This window comes from Ictidomys tridecemlineatus, chromosome 13 (genome assembly GCF_052094955.1).
Source record: "Ictidomys tridecemlineatus isolate mIctTri1 chromosome 13, mIctTri1.hap1, whole genome shotgun sequence".
NCBI lineage: Eukaryota > Metazoa > Chordata > Mammalia > Rodentia > Sciuridae > Ictidomys > Ictidomys tridecemlineatus.
The window spans coordinates 28,271,111-28,298,249 of record NC_135489.1 but is presented as its reverse complement, the minus strand read 5'-3'; the positions used below and the strand labels follow the sequence as shown (position 1 = coordinate 28,298,249).

Here is a 27,139-nt window from a genome sequence, read left to right as displayed (position 1 = left end):
ACAAAGAGTTTTCTAGTCCCCAAAGATTTCATTGGCAAAATTTGCCAAATCTTTAAAGAAAAAGGATATCATTCTTCCAAGAATGTTTTCAAAGTTTAAGAAATAGAAAATACTTTCCAATTGATCATATGAATAATACTTTGGAAAACAGAAAAAGATAACGAGAAAGAAAAAATGCTTCATTTTAGAGAAAATTACAAATTAACATGCTTCATGAAATAGGTCACACGACTCTTAGCAAAATATGAGCAAATTGAATCCTTCAATAAACCAAAAAGTGTTTATCCCAGGATTACAAGATTGGTTTAAAATTTGAAAATCAATGTATTCCTATATATTTGCAGAATAAAAAAAATGTACATGATAATCACAATAGATGAAAAAATATAACTGGTTATTCAACAAATTCCCAGCAATCTGGAAGGAGCCTCGCTGATCTCATAAAGGACATGTATGAAGAACTGGCAACCTCATGATGCTTAATGGCAAAACACTGAGTGATTTTCCCCTTTGGGGGCGGGAATGAGGCAGGAATTCTCACATTCACCACTTAAACTCAACATTCAACCTAAGTGGTGAAAGCAAACAAAATAGGTTGTAGAATAAATCAAAGCCTTAAAGATTGAAAAGTATAACTATTTCTATGATTGTCAATGTAGAAATTTTTTTTTAATTTTTCAAAGTTTTTAGTTCATAAATAATAAGCTATATTAGTAAGTACATTTAGCAGTCTCACCGGATATAACATCAATCTACAAATGTGAATTGTGGTTTTATATGCTAACAACATTCAAGTGGAAAATGAAATAAAGAAAATTCTATATCCAATAGCACCAGAAAACATATCTCTGGTGCACACCTGTAATCAAAGCAACTCAGTAGGCTGAGGCAGGAGTTCACAGGTTAGAGGCCAGCCACAACAACTTAGCAAGATCCTGTCTTGAAATTTTAAAAAGATTAGGGAATGTAGCTTAGCGATAAAGCAACTCTAGGTTCAATACCCAGTATGAAAGAAAGAAAGAAAGAAAGAAAGAAAGGAAGGAAGAAAGAAAGAAAGAAAGGAAGGAAGGAAGGAAGGAAGGAAGGAAGGAAGGAAGGGAGGGAGGGAGGGAAAGAAGGGGGAAAAGAAAGGAAACAATATATCAAAAAGAAACTTTTTTGTTTTGTTTTTGTTTTAAGGAACATCTCTACACAGAAGACTACAAAAAAGTTAAAGGAGAAACAATTGAAATTTAAAAATTTAAGAAAGAGAAAAGATAACTTAGAGTTTAATACTTAGAAAAAATACTTTGGAAAATAAAATATATATTTTTTTCCAAATGAAAACAGCTTTCACAAAGACAAGGATACAGACCTCATTCTTAAACTGAGAAATACTATTTGATATAAAATACTATGTACTATGAAAACAATAGCAGCAAAAACCCTTTTAATCTAAAACATATCACATATGGAAACGTGAGATAGGGGTTAACATGTTAAAACCAGTTTGTATAAGTGGGCAAGGGCCCCAGTGTGTCACTGTGTTGGAAAAACCAAAGGAAGAGGTGGCACATGGAGAAAAAAGGAGAGACATGGGCAACATGGAAGTCCCCAGCTCTGGTTGAATCTGTGTTCAGCCTTATCCCTAAACATACCTTAGGTGTCTTTTTGAAATGCTCTCTACACTGGAGCTCTTTTCAATTGAAATAATAGAAAAATCTTTATTATTAAACTGTGGCTTAATCAACTGATTAATGGAAGCTCAGAGAAGGTGCCCTTGAGTAAATAAATCAAATTAGGATGATATACCTACTTTGAAAACTGCATGGGGGATATAGAACCCATATGTGAAAAACTATTGTTATTTAGCAATTACTTTTGTAATGTCTTTGTATGAAGACAAAAATCAAATATAACTGACCCGATTTTCTCTCAAATACAGTGGGAGATGTGATACAGAATGAATTCCTGGAAATGACCTGAAGTTGTTTTTGCTGCACTGAGTTCCTCCGTATTTTATGGCCTGTTCTTGGTTTCAGGATAAAATCTAAGTGCAGTTTAGAGAAACCTGTATAATGTTTAAGCTCCAACTTCTTCCCAGGAGAGGCTTTTAAAATTTGATTCTTAGACATGGAATATGATTTGTTCTGAGGTGTAAAATTTTCCTTGGAAAAATGATTTGTTAATGGAAATGCACATATTAATAGGGAAATATTTGTGCTTTGCAAAAGTAAAAAAGAAAAGAAGTGAGACATGGATTGTGGGAAGATAAAGATCTGGATTCCCTTTTGGTATGTATAATTCCATGCTCAAAATCTTAAATTGATTTTACCCAAGATTAAAGTAGCAACCCAATTCCCTCCCCCAACCTCCATTCTCTATAACAATCATTTGGGTGTGTCTAATAAGAACTAATAAGGACTCCTAAGCCTTTAAAAAAAATTGCAAAATCATAGTTTGAAGTAGTGTTTCAGTAAAGAAAATATTCACATCTAATGATCCAGAAAAGGCATTGTGTTCGGGAGCATCTCAACAATAGAATATAAGTCCTAAATATCTTAGAGAGCAGAGATCCACCCTATCGTGTTCAATTCTGAATGTGCAGACTGAATTATAAATCTGCCTTAAAGGAGCTTCTACAAGAAATAGCAGGCTTGATGGTTCCATAGCACATCAGGGTCACCTAGATAGGACCCTTGACAATTCCAAAGTCCAAGGATATGGATCACCTCCCACAAATGTCATCCTGCCCCATCTACATAATCTTTAAGTTGGATAAAGCTTTAGATGTGATGTGTAATACCCATGCAATAATCTTTCCTCTAACATGCCTGAGAAGTGGTCTTCACGCTTCAGTTTAAATGCCTTTAGCAACAGACTGTTCATTTATTTGACAGGACAGATTGCTCCTTGGTTAGACAGCTCTAATTGTTGGAAAGTTCTTCTCAAATTGAGGCAAAATCAGCCTCCTTGTAATTTCTACCCACTGATCCTTGTACTGCTTTCTAGTGCAATTCAGGATGAATTGACTCCCACCCCCCAATTCACTTCAAATGACAGCACTGTGCATGGGCAGGCTGATTCCTTTAGTTGACTGTGCCTTATAGGGGCAGTGTGACACTATAGTTCAATCTGAAAACTTGGTTCAATTCTTCCATTTCTGAATGACAAATCACTTAGCTCTCTGAGTCTCAAGCTCCAAATCACTGTAATAGAGAAAAAGTGTGTAAGAGTTTCACATTTCCCTTTTGCATGGATGATGATAAGAAAATCAGTGTGAAGGTGTTCACTCAACTCAACACATTCCACAGATGTAACACATTGCTTCTGTATCTTGATTCACACTGAATAGGTCCCTTTTGAACTTTTTGTCCTAGCAGACTCAACTTCCATTGTTCTCATATTTATTAGATTTTCTTCAGTTAGACCTTTTGATGCTGAAGTCAAGATCTCTGCCACTCCTATGTGTGATGAGGCTGACATTCTTTTCCCTTAGATAACATGGATGACTAAGTCTCATCAAGCTAAATGAGAAATTGAAACATCTTATTACTTTATTTTGTTTACTCATTGAAATTTGAGTGTTTATGTATCATAGAAGATTTTATATTTATCTTACTCCTAATACATATTAAACTTTATTTTTGAAATTTATGAGTTCATAGCAATAAGGTATGAAATCAGACAAAAAGAGAATCAACTGTCAAGAGTCCGGGAGGCATTTAATTAGTGTTTATTGTCTCTAAATTTCCCTGAATTGATTTTTTTCACCATGAGTCATGCCTAAATCTTATACATAGGAATATATGCTTATAAGACTAAGATACAGTTTAGAAGTCTAAAGACAATAATTTCCTTATAGTAAATGATTCAGGACAGTAACTTAATCAACAAGATTTATGATCCACTTAAAACACATGTGGCTTTGTTCATCATTTCTAGGGAAACATGATTATTAAATCTGATAACATTTGCATATGTAAACTACTATAATTAGGTGAAATTTTTCTCCTTCTAATTCTAAAGGGCATTGCCAGAAGTATTAAGGGAGATTAAACTGTCAGAAGTAAGTTACATTATAAGATATATGTAAATGAAGATGTTCTATGTTTTATTTTGAATATATAACAAGGAGTAAATTGCTAATGTTGAGCATAAGTCAGATTGATAAGAAAAATTTGTTACTAATATAAAGAAAATGAATAAGAAAGAAAAATGTAGTGATATACTAAAATAGTAAAGAATAAAAGTGGGGGAATCAATACCAAATTCAAAAATTTTGAGGAATTAAGGTCTCCAAGTTGCATGTGAGAAATATCAATGGAAGGGTCTCACATCACTGGGACTGATTGTCAGGGGCATGTGGGATACTTCACAGTACACATTCCAGGTAGAATAGGATGTGAATACAAACCAAGCAGATAAGCAGAAGTGAGAACAGAGTATGGATCCTAAAGACAGTGTGAGTTGGGTAAGGAAAAACATCACAATTGGGAAGGACCAGTAATATCTCAATATTGAAAGATTCCCTATTGACAAAACCATAATAAATAATTTAGAAAACAGGGACACATGAAAATTGGACAAAATGAAAAATAATTTCAGAAACTCAGATAAACAGGTCATCAGGGGTAAAGGCAGGAATTAGAAAAACCTGAATGGATCAGTTGGAATTGTATTCAACTACATCCATTTGAAGTATCCAGTTTAAACATAGTAAAAGTTGATTTATTTCACACTTTCATAAAAAAAATCCTAAATAGGCAACTAAAAGTACTATGGATGATCCATGAAGCTATCAGTTTGTTCCATCTCACCCTCACTAGGAAAAGAAACTTGTCTTAAGGACCACAAATAAGTGCTAGAGCTTTAGCCATCATATAAGCATTCAGGGAAACAAGATAACAAAATAATACTGTTCCTTTTATATTTAAGGACTCTTCCCAGAAATTACACAAAAATATACCATTTCCATTTCATTAGACAAAATGCTGTTTTACAACAACCCACTTGCATGGTAAGCTGGGGAGTGTGCTCAGGTAAACCTGGAGGAAATGGGTACTAGGAGATCATTGACTTCCACTTTATTATTAAGAGGAACATCAAAACATAATATTAACTAATCCTTATTTATAGTGCTTATTACATGACCAAACCCTGTATAAACCTGTGTGTATGGTTATTATTTCACAATGATCCTGAGTTAAGAACTAATATTTTTTCCACTTTATGAAACAAAAACTGAGGACAAAGAGCATAAAATTTTGTTCAAAGCCATAAGACTTGTCTAATGGCAAAAGACAACAATCTGGGTCTGTTGACTTTCAGGGACTGTGGGCACAATCCCTGCAGCTCAGCTTCCCAGAGCCTTTGGAAAGGATTGACATACCCAGCAGGTCACCTTTGATAACTGGAAAAAGGGTCCTCCTCACACAAGTAGTTTGTAAGTATACCCTGGTAAGGGTTAATTTTACATGGTGGGCATCCCTGGTAAGAGGACCTATGTGGAGGCCTCTGGCTGACCATAGCCCTCCATCAGAGCTGCCTGCTCTGCAAGGCTCCCTTTCCAATTTGGGGGGAGCTCACCCCACCTACTCCACAGCACCTTTTCTACTTGCACCATGTTGCTACATAATCCTTTGTGCTTCCACTGTACCCCTTCCAGTTTGCAAGCCAGCTCTTTATTCAGAATCCTTCTCTAGGAGTCAGCTGCTTGAGGGAAACATGGCAGCAGGAAGGGAGTGAGCCACCCATGCCCCTCAGATGCCGCGCCTGTTAGAGGCCCCCTATCCAGCTGCTCTCCACAGAAATCACCAGGGCTGTGACCCTGCTCAAGGCCTCAGTGTTTGAGTTAGAGCAGGACCCAAAGCCCAGAGTTCTAGCCCACGCGAGACTCCATAAGCAGCTGAGCAGAATCACCTATCAACACATCTGCAGATCACCAAGACTTCGCTCTGCTCCCACACAAGTCACTCAGCTGCTACCTACCCACAGCATAATGCCATTGCCTGGCTCCCCCCACCTCACCAGGCTCCCTTCAACTCACCACACACCCCAAAGCTGAAAGCAGACCGCCGCCATCTTGACTCAACATTCTTGCCATATTAGCTGTGGGCAGTTCCCAGATAGGATCTCTAGTGACCAGGTACCAGGTTTCCAACCTTCCCCTCCCCACCGGCGGTAACTCAACACAGTAGCTGCCCAACACAGGTGTGCAGTGCGACCAGGGAGCCGCCCATGGGAGCCCTGGTGTGAGAGTTTCCTCAATTGGGAACTGCTGGGGGAGAGGGAGAGACCAGGAACTGGGGAATTTCCAGGCAAAGAGGGAGATAGTACCGGATGCACAAGTCATATGAGTGCTCCCCAAAAGAAACCCATGAGGTGCAGTCTTTCAGCAGAGACTGGTGGGTGCCACTCCCTACATCCAGGCACCCTGCGCCAGGACCAGTCTTCCCACCCTGGTCACCTCCACCATACCCAGGGCAGAGACACCAGCTTACAACAGATGGCGCCACCTACTGGATGAGAAAAGAAGCTGGAAAGGTATGGATCTCTAAAGCTAGCTACTACCCTGCTTTCTTCCTTTGAGTTTTTTTGTTGGTTGGTTGGTTGGTTTTATCTCTTCTACCCCTCCATCCTCTGGCCCTCACATTCCCAACATATGTGAAACCAAGAACTTTGCATGAAGTAGGACTTTGAGGACTGAGTCATCTGAATAATATAATATAGAGGTGTTTTACATGCCTTTTTTTTCTTTTCCTTTTTATTCTTTCATTTTTCTTTCCTCCTCCAAATTTTACTGTTTTAACATCTGTATTTTTCTAAATACATAGTGTGTTTGTTTTATGTACTCTACTGTCATCCCACATACTTTCCTACCCTAAATTACTTCCTGTCTATTCACTTGCTACTAACCCTCTTCACTAGATTTCTCCTTCACACTTCCTAAGATATATAAACTCGATATCCTCACATCCTACCTCCTCAGTATATCTTCCTAAGCACCACCCTCACAGCTTATTTTCCACTGTAGAAACTGTAAACTTTTTAACAAAATTACTGATTATATTTTTTTAAAAATAATTGAATCCAACATTTCTATACATCAAAACTAAATTTGTAAACATCTTAATAACAACAAATTGTTCATAGGTGGTATATTGTTGATATTGGGATCTGTTAACATTATCCTTTCACACAAAGGAGAGGTCTTGGAATTTTCCAAGAGCACTATAAACCTAAGGGGTAAAAACAATAACAATCTAAACCCACAGAGCTGGAAATGAAGACACATGAGCAACATGAAAAGACAAGGAAAGAAAGTGCCCCAGACAAATGAAGACACCACAACATTAGAATCATTGGCAGCCACAGCAGAAGAAATAACAGAGAAGGCGTTCAGGATGTACATGAGAAAATGTTCTGTGAACTCAAGGAAGATATAGGAGAGCAAATACAGGCAGTGAAAGATCACTTCGACCAGGAGCTATATAAACAGATCAGCCAAGGCAAGTAAGCGAGACCCTATCTCAATACAAAATATAAAGGAGTGGGCATATGTAGCTCAGTAGTAAAGTACTCGCTTAGCATATGCTAAACACAAAAAGAAAATTAAGTAAATCCAGTATACATGATTGTGTCAATGGATGACTCCCTGATGCTATTCTTTCCCTCATAAAGGAAGCCAATGTTTCAAGCTTTCTAACCTGCAGTGAGGAAGCTAGGCACCCGATCAAAAAAAAAAAAAAAAATAGTGGGCTGATAGTAAGTGATAGTTAAAGTGGAGGCCAGGACCAAAGATTAGGCATCTCAACCTAGATCATCCAGGCCTGGCACCAGGTTCTGGATTTATAATTTCTTAAACCAATCTACATAATCTAGTTTTGTTTTTTTGCTTCGAAATCAGAAATCAAAGTTTCTGTGTATCAGATACAACCATGGCTTTTACCACCATGTACCCATAGGTTGAAGTCATACATGGAGATCATTTCTTATCCTCAACAAATTTCTGACAGTTCCCAGTGACATACATAGGTATTATCTCTTCAAAGTGGTAACTGAAAATGCATATTTTGCATTCTACAATACTAAAATGTCAGAAAGAACACATACACAACAAGTGACATTATTAAAGTGGCACTAACCCTTTAGTTTGCCACCCTGCAAACTATCAAATCATCCAGAAATACATGATTTGTATACCTTGCTTTAGTTCAGATAGGTCTATCAGTCTTGTTCAGCCTGTAACTCAGTTGCAAGTAGATTCTGAATAAGTGTTGATCTTTCAACTCTTAGGCTACTAGAGAATCAGAACATGTTTCACCCGAGATTTAAGCAGCACATGCAGTTCATTCAACTCACTGGAAAGAACTCACTGTTTAGCATTTCAAGCCATTTGTGGGGATCGCTGTCACAACCTCAAGTTAAAAATTCTAATTGATCAATTATATTACCACGTAGAATCATAGCAATTGGCCAGGATGAACAGTGATTCTTCTTCCATCTCAGCCCCGACAAGGCTGTAATCTCCAGAGAAATAGAGGTTTCCAAGGATTTTACTCATTTGCAGTTTTTTTAAAATTAATTAATTTATTTATTTGTTCTAATTAGGTATATATGATAGCAGAATGCATTTTGATTCATTGTACACAATAGTAGGATGACTTTTCATTTCTTTGTTTGTACATGATGTAGCTTCTCACCATATGTGCAGTCATAATGATGCCCATCTCATTCCACCATCTTTCCTGCCTCCATTCTCCCTCTCCTACCCACCTTTTGTTTTTTGGAATTGGCTTTCTTCACTTAGCATGATATTCTCCAACTTCATCCATTTACCTGCAAATGCAATATATTTTTTCTCTTTTAATTCTGAGTGTCCATTCTGTATATAAACCACAGTTTCTTTATCCATTCATCTATTGAAGGGGCAACTAGGTTGGTTCCATAGTTTAGCTATTATGAATTGAGCTGCTATAGATATTGATACTGTATTTCTATAGTATGCTGATTTCAAGCCCTTTGGGTATAGACCCAGGAATGGGATAGCTGGGTCAAATAGATTCCTTTCCAAGTTATCTAAGGAATCTCTATACTGCTTTCCATATTGGCTACACAATTTGCAGTCCCACCAGCAATGGATTAGTGTGCCTTTTCCCCCACATCCTTGCCAACACTTATTGTTGTTTTTATTCTTGATAACTGCCATTCTGAATAGTGTGAGATGAAATCTGAGAGTAGTTTTGATTTGCATTTTTCTAATTATAAGAGATGTTGAACGTTTTTCTCATATATGTGTTGATCGAGTATATACTTTCTTTTGAGAAGTATCTGTTCAGCTCCTTAGCCCATTTATTGATTGGGTTGTTTGTTTTTTTGGTGTGAATTTTTTTGACTTCTTTACATATCCTGGAGATTAGTGCTGTATCTGACGTGCGTGTGGCAAAAATTTGCTCCCAAAATATAGGCTCTCTCTTCACCTCACTGATTGTTTCTTTTGCTGAGAAGAACATTTTTACTTTGAATGCATCCTATTTATTGATTCTTGACTTTATTTCTTGTGCTTTAAGAGTAATGTTAAGGAGGTCGGTGCCTAATCTGAGTTGATGAAGATTCAGGCCTACTTTTTCCTCTATTAGGCATAGTTTCTTTCTTTCTTTCTTTCTTTCTTTCTTTCTTTCTTTCTTTCTTTCTTTCTTTCTTTCTTTCTTTTTTTTTTTTGTCTTAATAATCTTCTCCTATCTCTGTTGCCCATTTTGTGTTTCCTGGGTTCTCTGAAACTCCTGCTATCACTTCACATCTCTTGACTCCTGAGTTCTTGTTGTGATTGTCACAACAGGTCACAATCCTATAATTTTTTTAAATTATTATTATTCTCAAAAACAGAAATTAGAAGAAACTTTTAAAATCCCCAATAATTCTGGAAACATGATCCATAATGACAGGGGGCAAGTGAAGTAAAGAAAGTAGATGTGACTTACTCAGATGATGCCATAAGAAGCATTAACTCACTAGTCCCAAAGGATTTGGGGGCCAAGAAGAGACAAAAAGCCAGGCTTAGGGCCTCAGAGGGCCAGGTTCCAATATTCCCCTAGTACATATTTAATATTTCTGAGCTCATTTTCCTTAATCCAAATGATAAAATTCTTGTCTTCCTGCCTCCTAGAAATATAGTTAAATGTAGTAAATAAGTAGTAAAAAAAGTTAGGAAAATTTTAATAATATAAGAGAATACTAGATGTGAATATTGGACTCAATTTTTTTTTAAAAAATATATTTTTAAAAGTAATTATATGTTCTATGTAAAATATCAGAGCTTCAACTTGTGCTTCAGACCAAAGGAGAAAAAAAGTTTGTTATCTTTTATGCATGTATCCAGTTAGTTGAATAATTAATCACAATTGTACACATTCCTGAGGCTGGGATTGTGGCTCAGTAGCAGAGGGCCTGTCTGGCATGTTCAAGGCACCGGCTTCCATCCTCAGCACCACATAAAAAGAACAAATAAAATAAAGGCATAAAAATTTGTATACATTCATGAGTGCACCAAACCATTTTATCCTTTCAAAATAACCTTTATTTAGAACCAATTCCTTCTGATAATTTGTCATCACCATGTGTTCCTTTTTGGAAATTCACAAATACACATATACAATGTATTTTTTCTCTGCAGAGGTTTATCCTTAAACCTACTGCAAGATTTGTACCATTTTATGCATTTGCATCTCTCTCATGCCCTGTTACTATATATTATCAAAGAATCAATTCGATAAAAAGAAACAGATTTAAATACGGCTGGCTGTACCCTGATTAGAATAAACAAGAGGATACATCTCACAGCATTCCATGAAATTGTCTGGAGAGGACTTGCAGGGGAGCCAAGGCAAGGTCTTCCTTTCACAGAATCTTAGGAAAACACATAGTTTGGAATTTAGAGATAGTGTGAACATGTAATAGTTTGTCCCATCTTTGTGATTGTGGGGCTGTTGGAAATGTTTTGTTTTTATACTTTATCTAATATTTTCTCCTTTCCTACTCACGCCCACATAATTGAAGCCTAACTTGACAAATGTGCATCTGATACTTTTGAGAAGGGTGACAATTTGCCAGAATGACCTAGATCCTGGCCTCTTCACAAGGTCCGAAGCACTACCTTTAGGAAACACAAAGATAACCAAGTAACTTCATTACATATTGTCATGTTATTGGCTATTTTATAACAATCATCATCTTTTTTTTTCTTGGTATCCTTTTAATAATTTTTGTATGAAAAATGCCCATAAAAAGCCCCCAGTTAGTCCTCACATCCAAATATTATCACAGCTGCCATCCCAAAAATTATGTAACAAAAATGACTCAAAGCAATTACAATTTGACTCTCTAAATGTCCCTAAGGGCAATAAATATTGCTGGAAGATTTTTTTTTTTATCTTGACACCAGTGTATTTGAATAAAGACTTAAAATTACTCAGTGAACTTAAAAAGTGTATTATAATGGCTATTTCCCCAAAGGAAAACAAAATATTAGAATTCCAGGGAATTTATTTTTAATCAGCAAAAATAAAACAGTGTATAAGTTGATTGAAATAACCATGTATATATCTGTCCACAGCCAAATGAAATCAAGATCTAATAAAATGCTTCAGAAAATGGTGCTTGTTACAAGATCAAAGGCAAGAGAACCGAAAGATACATGAAGAATGGTTCAGGCAGCCTTGCTAGGCTACAAAGTGGCTGTTACCACATTAGGGAATCTACCCTGATGTGTTCTGGTTTTGAAACTTGACCTTCAAAGTCAGTGTCCATTGTTTGATACTGATTGGAGAAATGCTGACATAGCCTAACTCCATGGAAGACAGGGGCAAACCTACATTAGTTGTTGAAAGTGAGAACTTGTGAACTCCCAGTGATTCCAGGTTATTTGAAAATCCACTGAGATGACCTATGGAAATTAAGACCTCCAAAGAGCTTCAGAAACCTCAGGTCTATTCACTAGGGTTATAATATACTTAGATTGACAGTTATCTACTTCAGCATTAGATGAAATTATAAAAGATCTTACACAAGAATTTTAACATGTCATGAAGCATATTTGAAGAATTTAAACCAAGGAAAATGTAAACTAGAATAAAAGCACAAGAAATATAACTAAATTCCTTATGGACCCAATTATGATACATGTTGAGTCTTACCAACATTGATAATGTGGGGGAAAGTTCTCTGCCTCTGTTCCTGAAGTTTTAAACATTTCAAGGATGTAAGAGATCTTAAAACGCATCAATTTTAAATTGCTACACATAGTAAACTTGAGGTCTATATAGAGTTCAGGGAATTTCTCAACATCAAAGGATACCAACTGGACCTATAGCCAGGCTTTCTGACTTCCTTTAAAATGGTTTTCTACTAAACCATGTTATTACTATTGCCACATTTAACCATTTTTTGGTTTGTTTTAGTTTTATGGTGATAGGTATGAGTGTGGGCACCTGTTGAAGGCCCTGTTTGCATGTATACAAATTTCCTCAGAGCCCTAGATGGATTTTATAGATACCACTACTATCACCTGATTCTTCCTGCCATACTTAACCATGAACAGTACAAGAACAATGATTCAGGGCTGAACACTAAGAGGAACTTAAAGAACAAACAAAGGAACTGTTCTGATCCAGGATGTTTGTGGTAATTAGGTACAAGGACTGAAGATAGAGGAGGGCAGTGAATTAGCCGGTCAAGTACGTGGTGGTCAAGATCATCGATTTAAATCCATCAAAGACCACGAAGAACAACGTGAGGCAGTATTTCCCCACAGGAACACACCACTGTGTTTCTCTAAAATGTCTGTGTTTTTGTCATAGCGGCATAGCTTTTCTGAAATTTAAGTTGGCAGTCATTAGTATTCTCATTTTATAGGTGAAAGAAAAATGAGAGCCAGAAACTAAGTTCTGTCTGTGGTCAGGAAGATGGCATGTGCTGAGAATTCAAGTGCTGGGCTTCTTGGCTGAAAGTATTTTTTTTTTTTTTTTTTTGGCCTCCAAACTTATTTTTCTCATTTAATGAAAACAAAGTAGAAAGTACTGAAATGAATGTGTCCTAATCATTCATGAAATCCATGATGAAAGCCCTTAACTCATTTTGTCCCCATGTCCAGATGTGGAGTACATATAAAAGCTTAAATATAATTACATAATGCAATTAAATAATCATAAGAATGTGATTCATTATATAATTATAATAATATTGATTAGTATAATATACATGAGCTCCAGATTAGGATTCTCAACCTATTTTAATGTACCTGTGTCAACTTTGTTGAAATAGTCACAGAATTGAAAACTTGGGACTTAAATGGGAAGCTTACAAATGCCTTTATTCCAACAAGGTAGACTGAAAGGAAAGAGAGAAATATATATGAAAATAAAGAAAAGAGAAAAGACAAGACGGGAGAAGGAAGGGAAGGGAGGAAAGTAAAATAGGAGGGAGGCAGGCACGCAAGCTAGAATCAGTTCTCATTGACATCCACACTAGAATCTTGGGTCTCCAACTCTTTCTGGACACTGCCCTCAAGTTACCTCTCAGGCACTACTGGAATCAAATACTCTATTTCTCTCCCACAAAAAGATCAGGTAGAGGGCAGTAATTCCCTTCTAGAGCAAGAAAGCCACAACCCGAGTTCAGGATATCTCGTCTCTGAAAGCAAATAAGCAAGAATAGGTCATGTCAAAAGAGGATAGACAAAGGAGGACAGCAATATAATACTAATAATCATGTCCACTTCTTGAAGTACATAAAAATATTTAAAAATTAAAAATACACGGGTTCATAATTTTTTAAAAATCTCATTAGTCGTTATTGGAATTTGCTCAGGTAGCAACTCATTTTTCTGAAAAATAAAGAAAGATATCCTACAGTTAGACTTTATGGATTGTATTTCAGTGTAACCAGAATTGTGATAAAAGAAAGTTTGGGGGAATAAAAATGCAGTTTACAAACTAAAAAAGGATTGATCAAGCATTTTGGTTTTTTTTTCCTAAGGAAACAATGGATCCAGGAAGTCATGAAATTGCTGCTTAACCTGGTAGATAAAAGTTGGAGAATTTCATTAAAAAAGTGGATTGCACTTATATTATAGGAACCCACTGACCAATGTTAGCTTTATCAAAAGTAGAAGAAAAAAAACATTTTATTCGGTTTTATATAATATAATACGAGATGCACAGCAACTACCTGTGTCTATTTCTTCCTTGGGAGAAAAGAAAAAGAAACAAAGAATCTTTAATCTGACCAAGGCTGCAGATCCAGCTGCCTGTTTTCAGAGAAAATAGAATCTAGAAAAATAAGTGAAATTATAAGGATACGGATAGTCAAATATAGTGTGGGAGATGCTACAGGAGAAATGACCCAGATGTTTAAATAAATAGTCTTAAAAATATGCAGGAGAGTCTGTTTTAGATTACTGTACATTAAAAGAGACTTTAAGGGATTATCAAATAATTTTAATATGTAAAACTTGTTTGGATCATGATTAGAACAGGCATTTCTGTGAGAATTGGGGGAGGAAAAATACACGGTTGGATTTGGTAATTATGAGATATTTGAAATTATTTTATTTGCTTGTGGTAAAATATTTGTCATGTTTTTCCAATGCCTTATTTGTTGGAGATATACAACAAAGTATTTGGACAGAGGGTACCTGGATGATCACAATATCAAAATTTATTACACATTCCTCTTTTGTCAGTGATTAAAGAATTTCCCATATCCTTGATATTACAAATAACATTATAACATCCACATTTATGCCTACAGCATTTGTACATTATTGAATTATTTCCTTAGAAGTTATGCTCTGCCCATACCAAAAGGTATAAAAAAATTATATTTTTTAAAATAAATTGGTTTCTAAAATCATAACCTTCAATATATTATAGTAAGCATGGTATTAATATTTTCCCATTTTATGTGCAGATAAAACTTTTAAAAAGATGTTATCACTGGCTTAGGGTCAGGGAGAAAATAATGAAATCTGAGTCTGAAGCAAGCGTGCATATATCTTAGGCCTGAGCTCTTGCCACCATTCCGGCCTCTTTTGTCAACAGTTATGTGACTGGTAATAAACCAGAAAGAAGTCCAAACTTTATATTTGGATACTGGTTTAGAAAATATATCATATGTCTTCAAAAAGACTATGTTTGAAAGAGTGGTGAAAATCCTCTACCAGAGCACCCAAACACTTATTAAACCAATAGTAACTGAAATGAAGAAAGCCACGGTATCTTCCCAGCCTCCAGTGGCACCCATGGGTGAATCCTCAGAGGCTTGAGTGCCCAGTTAGGACAGAACTCCTGAACAGTGTGCTCAAGTGGGGCTCAGGGAATTCCCTGGTTCTCACAGGACAATGATCTCATCTTTATAAAGAGGGCCAAGCCTTCCACATGAATTAGGTTACCTGGTTAGTCAGTATCTTGTACGTTGCTGAAATTCATTATTAAAGATTTTTGTATTCGTGCTTACTTGTAACATTATCATAAAAATTACTACTTTTAGGTTTTAATGTTTTCTTTTTTAAATTTTTTCCAGCTTTCTCTGGTTAATACCTACCTGATATATGGGTTTCAATTCCTTTTTTAAAAACATATTGTTTCTTTGCAGAGGTGAATTTTTATGAGGAGTACCTAGCTTTTTATTTTTATTATTTTAAAGGGTAATCTATTGTATTGTGTGAGTTAATTTCATATATTTACATGTACTAGATGCCTTTTGATGAATATATTTCTACTCTGATTTTGTATTTTTTATTTATTACCTTGCATTTCTTGGCTCTTTTATTTTTGTTTCTTGCTTTGTTTTGACTGATCAATGTTTTTCTTTGTTTCATATTTTCTTTGCTGTTTTATAAACTACAAATTGCAATCCTACCCTTTGATTAATTATTTATTTGTTTTATTTAACTTTTTAGTAAGTAGTTAATAAAAAAATCTTTTAAAATATACATATATATACCCATTAGAACACTTATGAACTGTATTATAAGTTATATACATGAAATATGTGTAGACTATTTAATTTGATATTGATGTAACATCAGCAGTTTTTGTTTTATATTCACATGCTACGTTATTTCCAAATTTCAACATTTTAATTTTTTGAATTGTGATGTTATAGAGATGACTGAGAAATATAAATTGGCTGAATTTTTATTTTCAAATGGAACACTTAGTACACTTATTATAACTACCAATGTATTTTGAATTAATCTACTTGTCCATTTTGTGTTTTCTGTTTGTGTTTCAAATTTCTTCAATTTTTTTTTGTTTCTTTTTCTCTCATTTTTTGGCCTTCTTTTGGATTATTTTTCTCATAGTTGTACTTTTCTCTCAATTAGTTTCAAAGTCACAGTATACATGCTCAATAAAAACTTGAATTAATCAGTGTTTTACCTTCTGTCAGAATCTATAGTTCTGGTGGGTCATTTTTAAGTCCTTTTACAACCTCTTTGCTTTATGCTGTTGTCTATCTGTATTTTAATCCTATCCTGGTGTTAGCTTAACAAAGACAAAATTATTGTCGTTTTATACAATTAATTTTTGTTTATACAAACCTGCAAATTTGCCCATTTCTCTACTCTTTTATTTAACTTACTGTTTCTTAAATATGACATATAAGAAGTTCTTTCAGTTTTTCTCTTAAAACATATTCTTGCTTAGTATAGAATATCAGATTCAGCAAATTAGAAATATTCCAATATTTTCTAGTTTCCACTAAGCATAAGAGAAAAGCTAGGGATTATAGTGTTATAGTCTTAGGATCTCTCAGTCTGTCTGTCTGTCTGTCTCTCTCTCTCCCCCACGCCTCTTTCTCTCTCAGTCTCTCTTTCATTCTAAAATCTTCTCTTTAGGATTGAGACTGATCTTAATCACTGTCTTGTTTCTCTTACTTTGACTTAGTTTTGTTGAGCTTCTCCATTGTATGGATTGGTATCTTTTATCAGGTCTAGAAAATTCACCACCATATGTCCTTCATATACTGCTTGGACTGCATCCTTCTTTCTTTTTGGAGCTCTTACTCATCCCAAGGTAGCTCTTTGCACCTTGTCTGTTTTAACTCCCTTTTCATATTTTCTATTTTGCACCTCTTTATTTACCACATTAAAAATAATCTCCTCTGACATTTTTTCTGAGTCATTCTTCAGCCATGTAGAATCTATTTTCAATGATTCTTGAGTGTTTACATTCATTTTAGTGAATTGTATTTTACATTCACTAAAGTGCCTCTATTTTAAATATAGCTCAATAAACTTTGACGTAAGTTATATGCACCCATGCAACGTTCACAAAATTAATAGAGATCATTTTCCGTCATCTTAGGATGTTTTCTTTATTTGTTTGCAGTCAGTCCCTCAAGTCAGGCTACCAGTGATCAGATTTTTTTTTAATGGATTTGTTTTTTCTTTTGTAGAACTTCTACAAGTTCTATAAAAGTTCCATTTAAAGTTTTGGGGTTGGCTTCTCCTATTCAGTATAATGTTTTTGAGATTCACCCATAATTCTTTCATGTATTTATAGTTTATTTATTTTGTGAATTAGCTTTCAATGATATAAATATAACATTCTTTTAATTTTATTCCTCTCCTAATAGGCAATAAGACTGTCTACATTTTGGGATATGAGGGATGCTACAAAAATTCTTGTCCATGTTTAACATCCAAAAGTGGAACTTCTCAGTCATTGCACAATTAACTCCAAAAGGTATTGCCCAGGTTGCTTCCAGAGATAGTTAAACTGTATATTCCCACTAACAGTGCACATTCCACAATGTCATTTTATAACCTCACTTATATGTTATATTTTCAGTATTTTTAGCTTTAGCTCTTCTCACGTTATATGGTAGAATTTCATTATGGTTTTAATTATCATTTTCCCAGTAGCTAATGCTGCTACGCATATCTTCATTTACTTTTTGAACAGTCATTTTTATTTTCTTATATGAAATGGTGGCTCAAGTCATTTGCCCATGGTAATGGATGAGAATATTCAGTGTTTCCTGGGGAAGTAACTCAGTAGTAGATTGCTTGCCTAGCATGTGCAAGGCCCTGGGTTCAATCCACAGCACCAAAAGTAAAAATAAATAAGTAAGTAAGTAAATAAATAGCTAGATAAACCACTGAGACTATTCATTGTTGTTAAGAATACCTTTTCCCCCTCATTGTCCTATAGATTCTATGTAAATCCAATTGCAATAAGTATTCTAGCAGTTTTTTATTCTTTCTTTGCATTTAACAATATGGTTCTAAACTTCATATGGAAATGCAAAGGATCTAGAATTGCAGAGATACAGTTTAACTATATATCCCCACTAAGAGTGCACTGTATCTCTATCCACTAGAATTTTAGTGGGAGGGACTTTACATGCTTAATGTCATTAGTAATGAAGGAAAATACAAAATTAAATATAATAGTGAGCTATCATTACATACCTGCTAGAATTGCTAAAGCATTGTTTGTTTTGGGTAGTTCTAGAAATTGAGACTAGGGCCTCAAGAATACTAGGCAAGTGTTCTATCAGTAATGTACATCTCTAGCCCTTAGAATTGCTAAAATAAAAGCAAAAAAACAAATCATACTAAATGCTGATGAGTAAAGAAACTGTAGAGATGAGATGCTGAGAATAAGGAGCCTCATAGGGAAGAACTCCAGGAATCTGCATTATCCAGCTTTCAGCAACCTAACAATCAAATTTGAAATTTAAATTAAGATTAGTAAACATATGGAATAGCAGGAAATATCTCCATAACCGGCAGAAAAATTAGTTAACAGAAAGAGAAATGACACAGTTGATGAAATTGTGGATGTTAAAAGGACTACAATGAGGAAGATCAGTGTCCTGTTCTGTTTTTGTTGGAGATGATGCAGATGGAATACAGAGCTGGCAAGAGGCTGATGATGGGCCTGTCTTGGGGCCAAGTTCACGTTCTACTCTGAAGGCTGTCAGAGGAACAATTCTTCCTATGGTCTTCTCAGCAGTAGTTCATGGATAGTTGATTGAACCCTTTGGCCCCTCTCAGCCACATCAAGACTCCTGAGTATTATGTGGAACACTTAGATCTTGCTACCTCAGGAGCCATTCTCCCACAAGGGGACAGCTCTTAATAGCCTCTGCTATGTTCATGAACAAGCTTCTCCCAGGTTTACAACACTAGTCTTGATTAGCACTTAGTATTTTGGCTTCACTTCTGACACAAGAACATATTTATCTTGTTTTTAGTTTTATTTATTTATTTTATGATTTCCCCCATTTTTTTTTCTTTTGAAAAAGTATGTTATACATTGTACCATCACATCTGAAACATGGAAACTCTTTTTAAAGCTCTTCAGCAACATAATGCCTCTTTTTGTACTGCAAATCAAATTGTTTTCATTAAATGAAGTCATCCATTCCTGCAACTTAATTCCTTATTATCATTCAAAATAAGATTAAGCTTATTAAAAAAAAATCTGAGGATTATTCATTCCGGAAATGATCTTCACCTTGTAGGAAATCTACTTCTTTCCACCACTTAGGTGGAACTTCTTACATTTTCATTTATATTACCATTGTTTAAGCAAGTCACATGATATTTTTTATAACAGAGTTATTTGCTATGAGTTATGTCAAGGATCCTAAATAAGTATCTGGAAATCTCAGATGAGTTTTTTTTGGGTAGTATGAAGAAGGTACTCCTCCATCAACACACCTAATTCAGAAGACTTCTTCTACCACTAGAGTAGGAAAAGTCAAATACAGAGGAAAGAAAATCTCTTCTTCCAATTTGCTATTTTGTGGAGAGAAGAAAAAAAAGAATTGATCAGATATAAGCCCTCAACTCCTTGCCAAAGGGACTCAGAGCCTAAGAGAAGGAAAGAGAACACTATATAGATGATAGGGATTCCAAGAGAGTTCTGATGAGACTCCTCATCTGAAACTCAAGGAGGTAGCTTCCTGTGTTCAGTCAGTTTTCCATCACTATAAGAAATATCGCAGATAATTTATAAAGATAAAAGGTTGAATTTGGTTTAGAAGTTTCAGCTGCTGACCAGTTGGCTCCATTGTTTTGGGCCTGTGGCAGCCATATCATAATAGGAGTATATGAAAGAACAAAACCCCTCAGCTCCTGCTGAGAAATCAAAAGCTTGAAAGAGAAGGGTTGGAGGTCCCACTATATCTTTTGACCCAATGCCAGCAATGACCTAAGCAGCTCCCAACTGGCCTCATCTCTTAAAGGCCCCACCACCTCCCAGTCCTCTCCAGAGACTGTCTTTAACACCTGAACCTTTTGGGGGGAACATTTGCAATCCAAATTATAGCACTTCCATAGCAGGCAGCCTTATGCCCAAATGGAACAGGTCTAAAATAGTTGGAGGATGGAGAAGTAGGGCCAGGAATAGAAGGGGAGGTGAGTTTGTGTTTACAGGTTCTACCATCTTCCCATGTGACACTGAGGCTGAAAGCTCACACTAAGCATGTGACTGGGTCGGCCAGAAGGGTCCCAAGTTACCCTGACACAGAGGTAAAAATTGACCCAGTGAGTCAGGTGACACAAGACCAAGAAGATCTGAGGGGAGCATTGTGGGATACAGCACTGAATTTAGCAACTACCTTTGTCAGCAGCAGACCCCCAGATATAGGAGAACAGGAATCACTCCTCAGAAAAGACCAAGCTATTCCCACTAAAGGACCAGAAGGCTCCCTTCCTTCCAAAACAGCAGAGCCATCAACTTTGGTTTCCTCAAATATCTCAACACTATTTGATTTTACACTTCATCACATTTGGTTTTACACTTCATCTTCAAACTCTGCGTGTGTGCACACTTATGCATATGCATGCACGTACACACACACACACACACACACACACACACACACACAGAGAGAGAGAGAGAGAGAGAACTCAGAGAAAAAGAGAACATGCTGGGGAAATTTTTGATAGAAAAATCAAATCTGTTTTTTTTTTAAAAAAAAAAAACAAGTTTTCAGTCCTAATTCTTTACATGTGTGTTTTTTTTTAAATTTCAGGAAATATCTAATGCTTCTCCATGTCTTAGTTGATCATAAGCTCCTTGTAGATAGATAACTTATTGGTTTCAATAGAACCCATAAAAATTAGTTTAATTGAAGGTGCTCAGTAAATATTTGCCAAATGAACATCCAAAATTATCAACAAACTTCAGTCTCCAATGGCAAATCACATACTATTATCACACTGTATAATTAGTCAGCGATGGACTGGGAAGAAAATTCACTACTAATGAGCACATCCTGGAGCCTACAACTGCCCTGTTCTCTTTCTGCACGTTATCTCATTTTATCTTCCTAACATCCCTGAACCTCAAACATCTGATTTCTTATGTGAGATGAAAACAGTTTGACAAAATGATCTGTCAATTCATTCATTTGATGTCTTGAAGAGCAAATAGTCAGTAGATATGATAAAATGTGTAGAAAAATTTACCACAGTGATGGTAAAGCACATTGGAAGCAACATAATTGGAAGCCATACATCTCTTAGTGACTCTACGTTTTCGACCTGTTTATTTACAATTAATATTAAGCCAGATGCATCCTGGGCTCCCATCCCCTTTCACCACTAGAATGCCTGGATTGTGGGTAGCATCAAAACCTGGAATGCAGTCACAAACCTCCTAATTGGCACTTCCTGGCTCGGTGAATGCACAGTATATCAGGCAAATTGGTGAGGAGGGAAGCCAAGGCTGAGTGAAATGATGAAAGACCTAGGGAAGAAAAGCTAATTTGCAGCTAATTTCTAAAATATTGGCTAGAGATTTGTTCAGCTTCATGGGAACACTAGAGGGATTCAGGCATCACCAAGCCATTCTTCAGGGGAGATTAGAGACTCCTGGAAGCTTCTTTTCTTCCCCGACCCCTTATATTTCTAGAAGAATAGAAACTAACTGAAATACCCAATAGGAACTTATCTTGCTGATGATTGTTTTATAAATAAAAATGACAGAGAATCACACACACACAAAAAAAATTAAATCAAGGTGTCCACGGAGCCATCTCTAGCAGATGGCAATTCTGGGATGGGTGAGATGCCAGGAGGTCCTCAGATGAGTGACCCACAGCTCAGCACTGGGATCCAGGGATACCTGGAGACAGGAAAACAGTCATCAAGAAGAGCCATGAATGGGAAAAAAAAAGGTATCAAGGAAAATGGGTCAGCCTAGGGAAGGAAGGCGAGGCCACACCCTCCAGGCCACCTTGCTGAATGGGGATTTTGAGGTCATTTAGAGCTTCTTCAATCCATCCTTCCCACTTCTGTCACTTGTTCCCTTTTCTGTGCATTCATCTACTTTCCTTGGGGACCTAACACACACCAGAGAGGGCTTAAGATCAGAATTGAATGTAGAGTGGGAATTATATTTAGCTTTGCCTTTCTTGGGTCGAGCTTCTCATACACCAGAGCAAACCAGTCTACTCTCTTTGTGCCCAAATATTTCCTTCCTGAAGTTTTCAGCCCATTTTAGGCATTTCCCTATGAAAACACCACTATCAAAGCTAAGGCAGTCTGCACATCTTTGCTGAGCAGCTCTCCTCTGAGTCCTGGAAAGAGTTGGAACGTGATTGTAGACTGTGGGTAAAGAGCCAGCAGAGCATTGGAGAAACAGCTTTGATGACATTGTTTTCCATTTCACAGAGGACGACTCATGTTTCTCTCCTTAAATATACACGGCAAGCCACGGGAGATGGCAGCTGTCTAATTAAACCTGATAAAGCCTCCTTAAAACTGAGACTTGGGGACACACATCATTTCGATCCTGGAGCTGCCCAATTTTCTCCGGAACCCAGAGGGAGCTGTGTACCATTCGGGAGGGACAAAGGATGGGGCCTAAGGGAGGGAAGGCAAAACTTCTGGCACCATCAAGTTTGTTGGTGTGAAATAACAGAACACACACAATACATATTTAATGCAAACTAGATAACATTACTTTATAAAACATGTAAAAGGATAACCTCCTCTAACCATTAAAAAAGCCACTGATGAAGGCTTGGATAATATACCAAATCCCTTCTTAAATTATGAAGGTTTAATGGGAACAGTTTATTTTCTCCAGCAATCTTCTGCTGGCAAGACCACCTGGGAAACTGAAACTGGGGAGATAGCTTTGCCCAAGGCTTTAGGACAGCTCAAGTCATCCCTTCCCTTGCCTCCCTTCAAGCCCACGGGGAGGTGATGTTCACTTATGTTTTAGACAAAGAGCTAAAGTTGATGCACATGGTGTTCGAGTGCCAAAAACAATAAGGAGAACCTGTGCTCTCTTCACTGTTTCTTAATTGTATCAACTCTTTGTCGTCATCATTTCTAATACTGTGCATCTTCTCTGTGACAGGTGATGGCCCAACCTGCTCTTCACCTGGTGGTGCTATCAGAAATAGAACCTGAAACCTGTTGTGACTATGGCCTACTAGAGTCCATTCATGGTATATGAAACTATCATACACTGATGAGGTCTCTCCAGAGTCGAGCAAAATGAAAGACAGACAGCCTGGAGCTCTCAGCTTCTCCAGCCTAAGGGAGCTTTCATCTTTTGGCATAAATGCTGAGATAGCTGAAGGACAGTCTCTGAGAAGCACTAATGTGAAATCTTATCTCATGTATCTCCTTCATACTACCTTAATTTCTGACAAAATACTAACTTACATAAAAGTAAACCTAAACTCAATGAAGTCATTAATTAAGACTTAAGCCTAAATTCACTCATGAACTAAATTTGGAATAATTTTTTGGTAACATCTAGCTAGTCCTTCTAACAAGTGTCTCCAATTCCAGCTCCAACTCCATATCCTAGAGGATTGAACTGACCCCTGCAATCATTATAATTCTTCTTCCTTCTAAATTCTAATAATAATGCCAATGAGGTCAATTAATATTACCTCTAACTTTAATTTTTTTTCCTCCTTGCCTGCACAACTAGGTAATTTTTAAAAGGCAAAGGGCATTTCTTTTACTTTCATTTAAGCACTCACAGAATCTGACCTAGACACTGTTATTCTACAATTGTGATTCATGAAAAGAAGCCCAATAAATTTCCCTAGACGCCAAAATCCAAAGTTGAGTCTGGATACCATACCAGCACCTACATTGATCTGCATAAAAGTCTTCAGGGAGAAGTTGGTTAGAGTTAGGAGAAATATTGACCTCCAGACCCGGGTGTAGTTTTGTGCTGAAGAGCACCAGAACAAAGAGCCCAGGCTTGCCTTTTTAAAACTGTTTCCATAGAATTCTAGCTCTGTGGAATTATAATTGGTAATAGACACAAAAAAGTTTCTGAGATCAAATTAGTTCAGAAAAAGCAAGGTTAAGCAAAGTTTAACAGGTTATTTTACTACAGAGCTTGGCAGAACATTTAATAGAAAAACACATGATGAAATTCCAAGAGGGGGAATGGCAGACTCAGTGCCCCAAAAATATTTCATCTTGGAATACTTCTTAAGGGAGCTTCATGTGAGTCAAGGAGCACAGATTGCAGTATGAACTCTAGATTTGGAGTTATCCTTGGAAAGATATTCTGGTATCCATAGCTTTTTTAACTCTCCAAGGAATAGTTGATGCTGAGAATATACTACAGCTGAACCCTAATGCCAGTGTTATTGCCACCTCTTCTCTGGTGAACACACCACTAACTTTGGCAGTCCCTGTAGAATTTCTACCTCTTCAAGAGAAGGTAACAGAATGATACACCTATCTAAAGGCTGGCCAGCAGGCTGCTATCTTATCAAGATTCTAGAAAAACAACAACTTAATAATTATCTGTGTTCAGACAAAGAACCATCCTAGAACCAACCTCACAGGTTAATAAGACAGATAAAAATATTTGTAGGTAAGTATCCTGTAAAGTGAGATATGTGATTACACTGCTCTGCAGGACATAGCCAGGGCACTTAGGGAGCAGCAGAGAAGGGATGGAAAGGGAATTCTTGAGGTCAGGAAAGGCTCCCAGGGAAGATGACATGCAAACTGAAAAGGTTTAGAAGTCAATGAAACAAAGAAGGGAAGAAAAGGGGAGAGATTCCTAGGCAGAGTGATAGTAGACAGCATTCTGGTGGCTTTTTCCAAGATACCACGCTAGTGCTATGAAAGTATTATTAGAAAGTACAGTACTTCCTGGGCACAGTGGCACATGCCTATAATCCCAGCAGCTTGGGAGGCTAAGGTAGGAGAATCACTGGATTCAAAGCCAGTCTCAGCAAACTCGAGATACTAAGCAACTCAGTGAGACCCTGTCTCTAAAGAAAATAAAAAATAAGCCTGGGGAAGTGGCTCAGTGGTCAAGTGCCCCTGAATTCAATCCCCGGTACAAATAAAAAAAGAAGAAGAGAGAGAGAGAGAGAGAGAGAGAGAGAGAGAGAGAGAGAGAGAGAGAGAGAGAAGAGAGAGAGAAGAGAGAGAAGCAAAAAAAGAGAAAGATATGGTACTTTTATTGTATTTTTATTTGTAGTCCATGTTGTGAATCTATCTCCTAAAATTTACGATTTGGATGACATATTTGTTTTCAGTAGATTAGGTAGATGGAAAATAAAAGTGTTTATTGGGTGGAGATCATGCCTTTTTTTTTTTGACACTTCAGAACACAAGGCATAAAACTGAATATTTGAAGATGTGTAATAAAAACTAGTTTCTCAAAACTGAGCTAACACCGCATATGAAAATTTAAGTAAATAGCTTGAGTTTTGGAGAAAGAAATATGAGATTCATTAAACAGCCATGTAACTTGTGTTAGTATCTCTTTGGGGTGAAATTATTTGTTAAATTCAGGGCTCCAGGAACCAAATAAAGGCGAGGTCCTGAGTACCTTCTATGCAGGCTGCTTGCCTCCTGTGGCACTGGACATGATTTACCTTATTTGGCAATGAAAACCAAACTTGCTCTGGCCTTTTCTAAACCATCAGGGTCTTGGAAGTGGACTTGCCCATTGTGTATGATTTCCATCATTCTGTGAGACAAAGTCTGACCAGCAGCATTTTTCCTATCACTTATGACCATTTCATGGGACACCCAAATGCAGAATGGTTGAGTAAATGAAACCTCTGATTGACAAATCCCTTCCAATCCCAAAAGCACTGTGCCATTTCCTCTAGTAGACCTTAATCCACTGGATTCCAATTGCCTATTGATTTGTCTCTTCCATTAGACACTAACGTCAGCAAAGGCAGGGATTGAGTAAATGCTCAATCTACTACAGCATTCAGCATGACTCCTGACTCTTAATAGGCAAGACATCTTATAAAGATATCAATAACATGGCAGGCCTTTGATTAAGAAAACCCATCTTATCTTCTTTCATGCATAAGGAGGGCATAATTTAAAACATTAATGTTCACCCAAGAACTACATGATCAGGGCTCTTCTACTAAATTCAAATACAGAGAATGAGGCCAAATGACAAAGATCTTTTTATCATCAAGTAGGCAGAAGTTCTAGGTAAAGCAGAATGGGTTGATTAAATGGAAAATGGGTCAATAGTTTGATCATCCAGGTATCATTTTTCCCATGCTCCTGGACATAACTAAATAAGGGGCAGTGGGATTTAAATTCATGTTTTTTTCCTGGCTTATTTGGTAATTCTAAACAGCATCCATTGACTTGAACTTAAAAAAGTTAATTGGATCCCCCCCCACATCAATGTTTATAGTAGCACAATTCACAATAGCCAAACTATGGAACCAGCCTTGCTGCCTGTCAACTTTATGAATGGATAAAGAAAAATGTATAATATATACACAATGAAGTTTTACTGAGTCATAAAGAAGAATGGAATTAGGGCATTTGCTGGTAAATGAATGAAATAAGCCATACCCAGAAAGTCCAGGGTTGAATGTTTTCTCACATATGTGGAAATATTTTTGGTCCAAAATAAGAAAAAAAGAAAGAAAGAAAGAAAAGACCAAGAAAAATAGATGAGGAAAGAAATTCCGTAGAAATAGAATAGAGATCAGTGGAGTAGATTGAAAGGGAGTTAGGAGGGACAGGAAAAGGAAGGAATAATGGAAATGAATCTGATCAAACTTGTGTGTGTGTGTGTGTGTGTGTGTGTGTGTGTGTGTTTATGAATATACCACAGTGAATCTCACCTTTATGTATATCCATGATGCATTAATTAAA

At 36.5% G+C, this 27,139-nt stretch overlaps 1 long non-coding RNA gene across 1 annotated transcript in view; it reads right to left on the bottom strand.

Annotated features, from left to right (window-relative positions):
- Positions 1-14,205: 14,205 nt before the first annotated feature.
- Positions 14,206-27,139, bottom strand: part of LOC144369804 (uncharacterized) — a 28,916-nt gene continuing 15,982 nt past the window's right edge. Inside the window, exon 3 of the long non-coding RNA XR_013429585.1 lies at positions 14,206-22,124. This is a non-coding gene — a long non-coding RNA (uncharacterized LOC144369804). The remainder of the gene's footprint in view (positions 22,125-27,139) is intronic.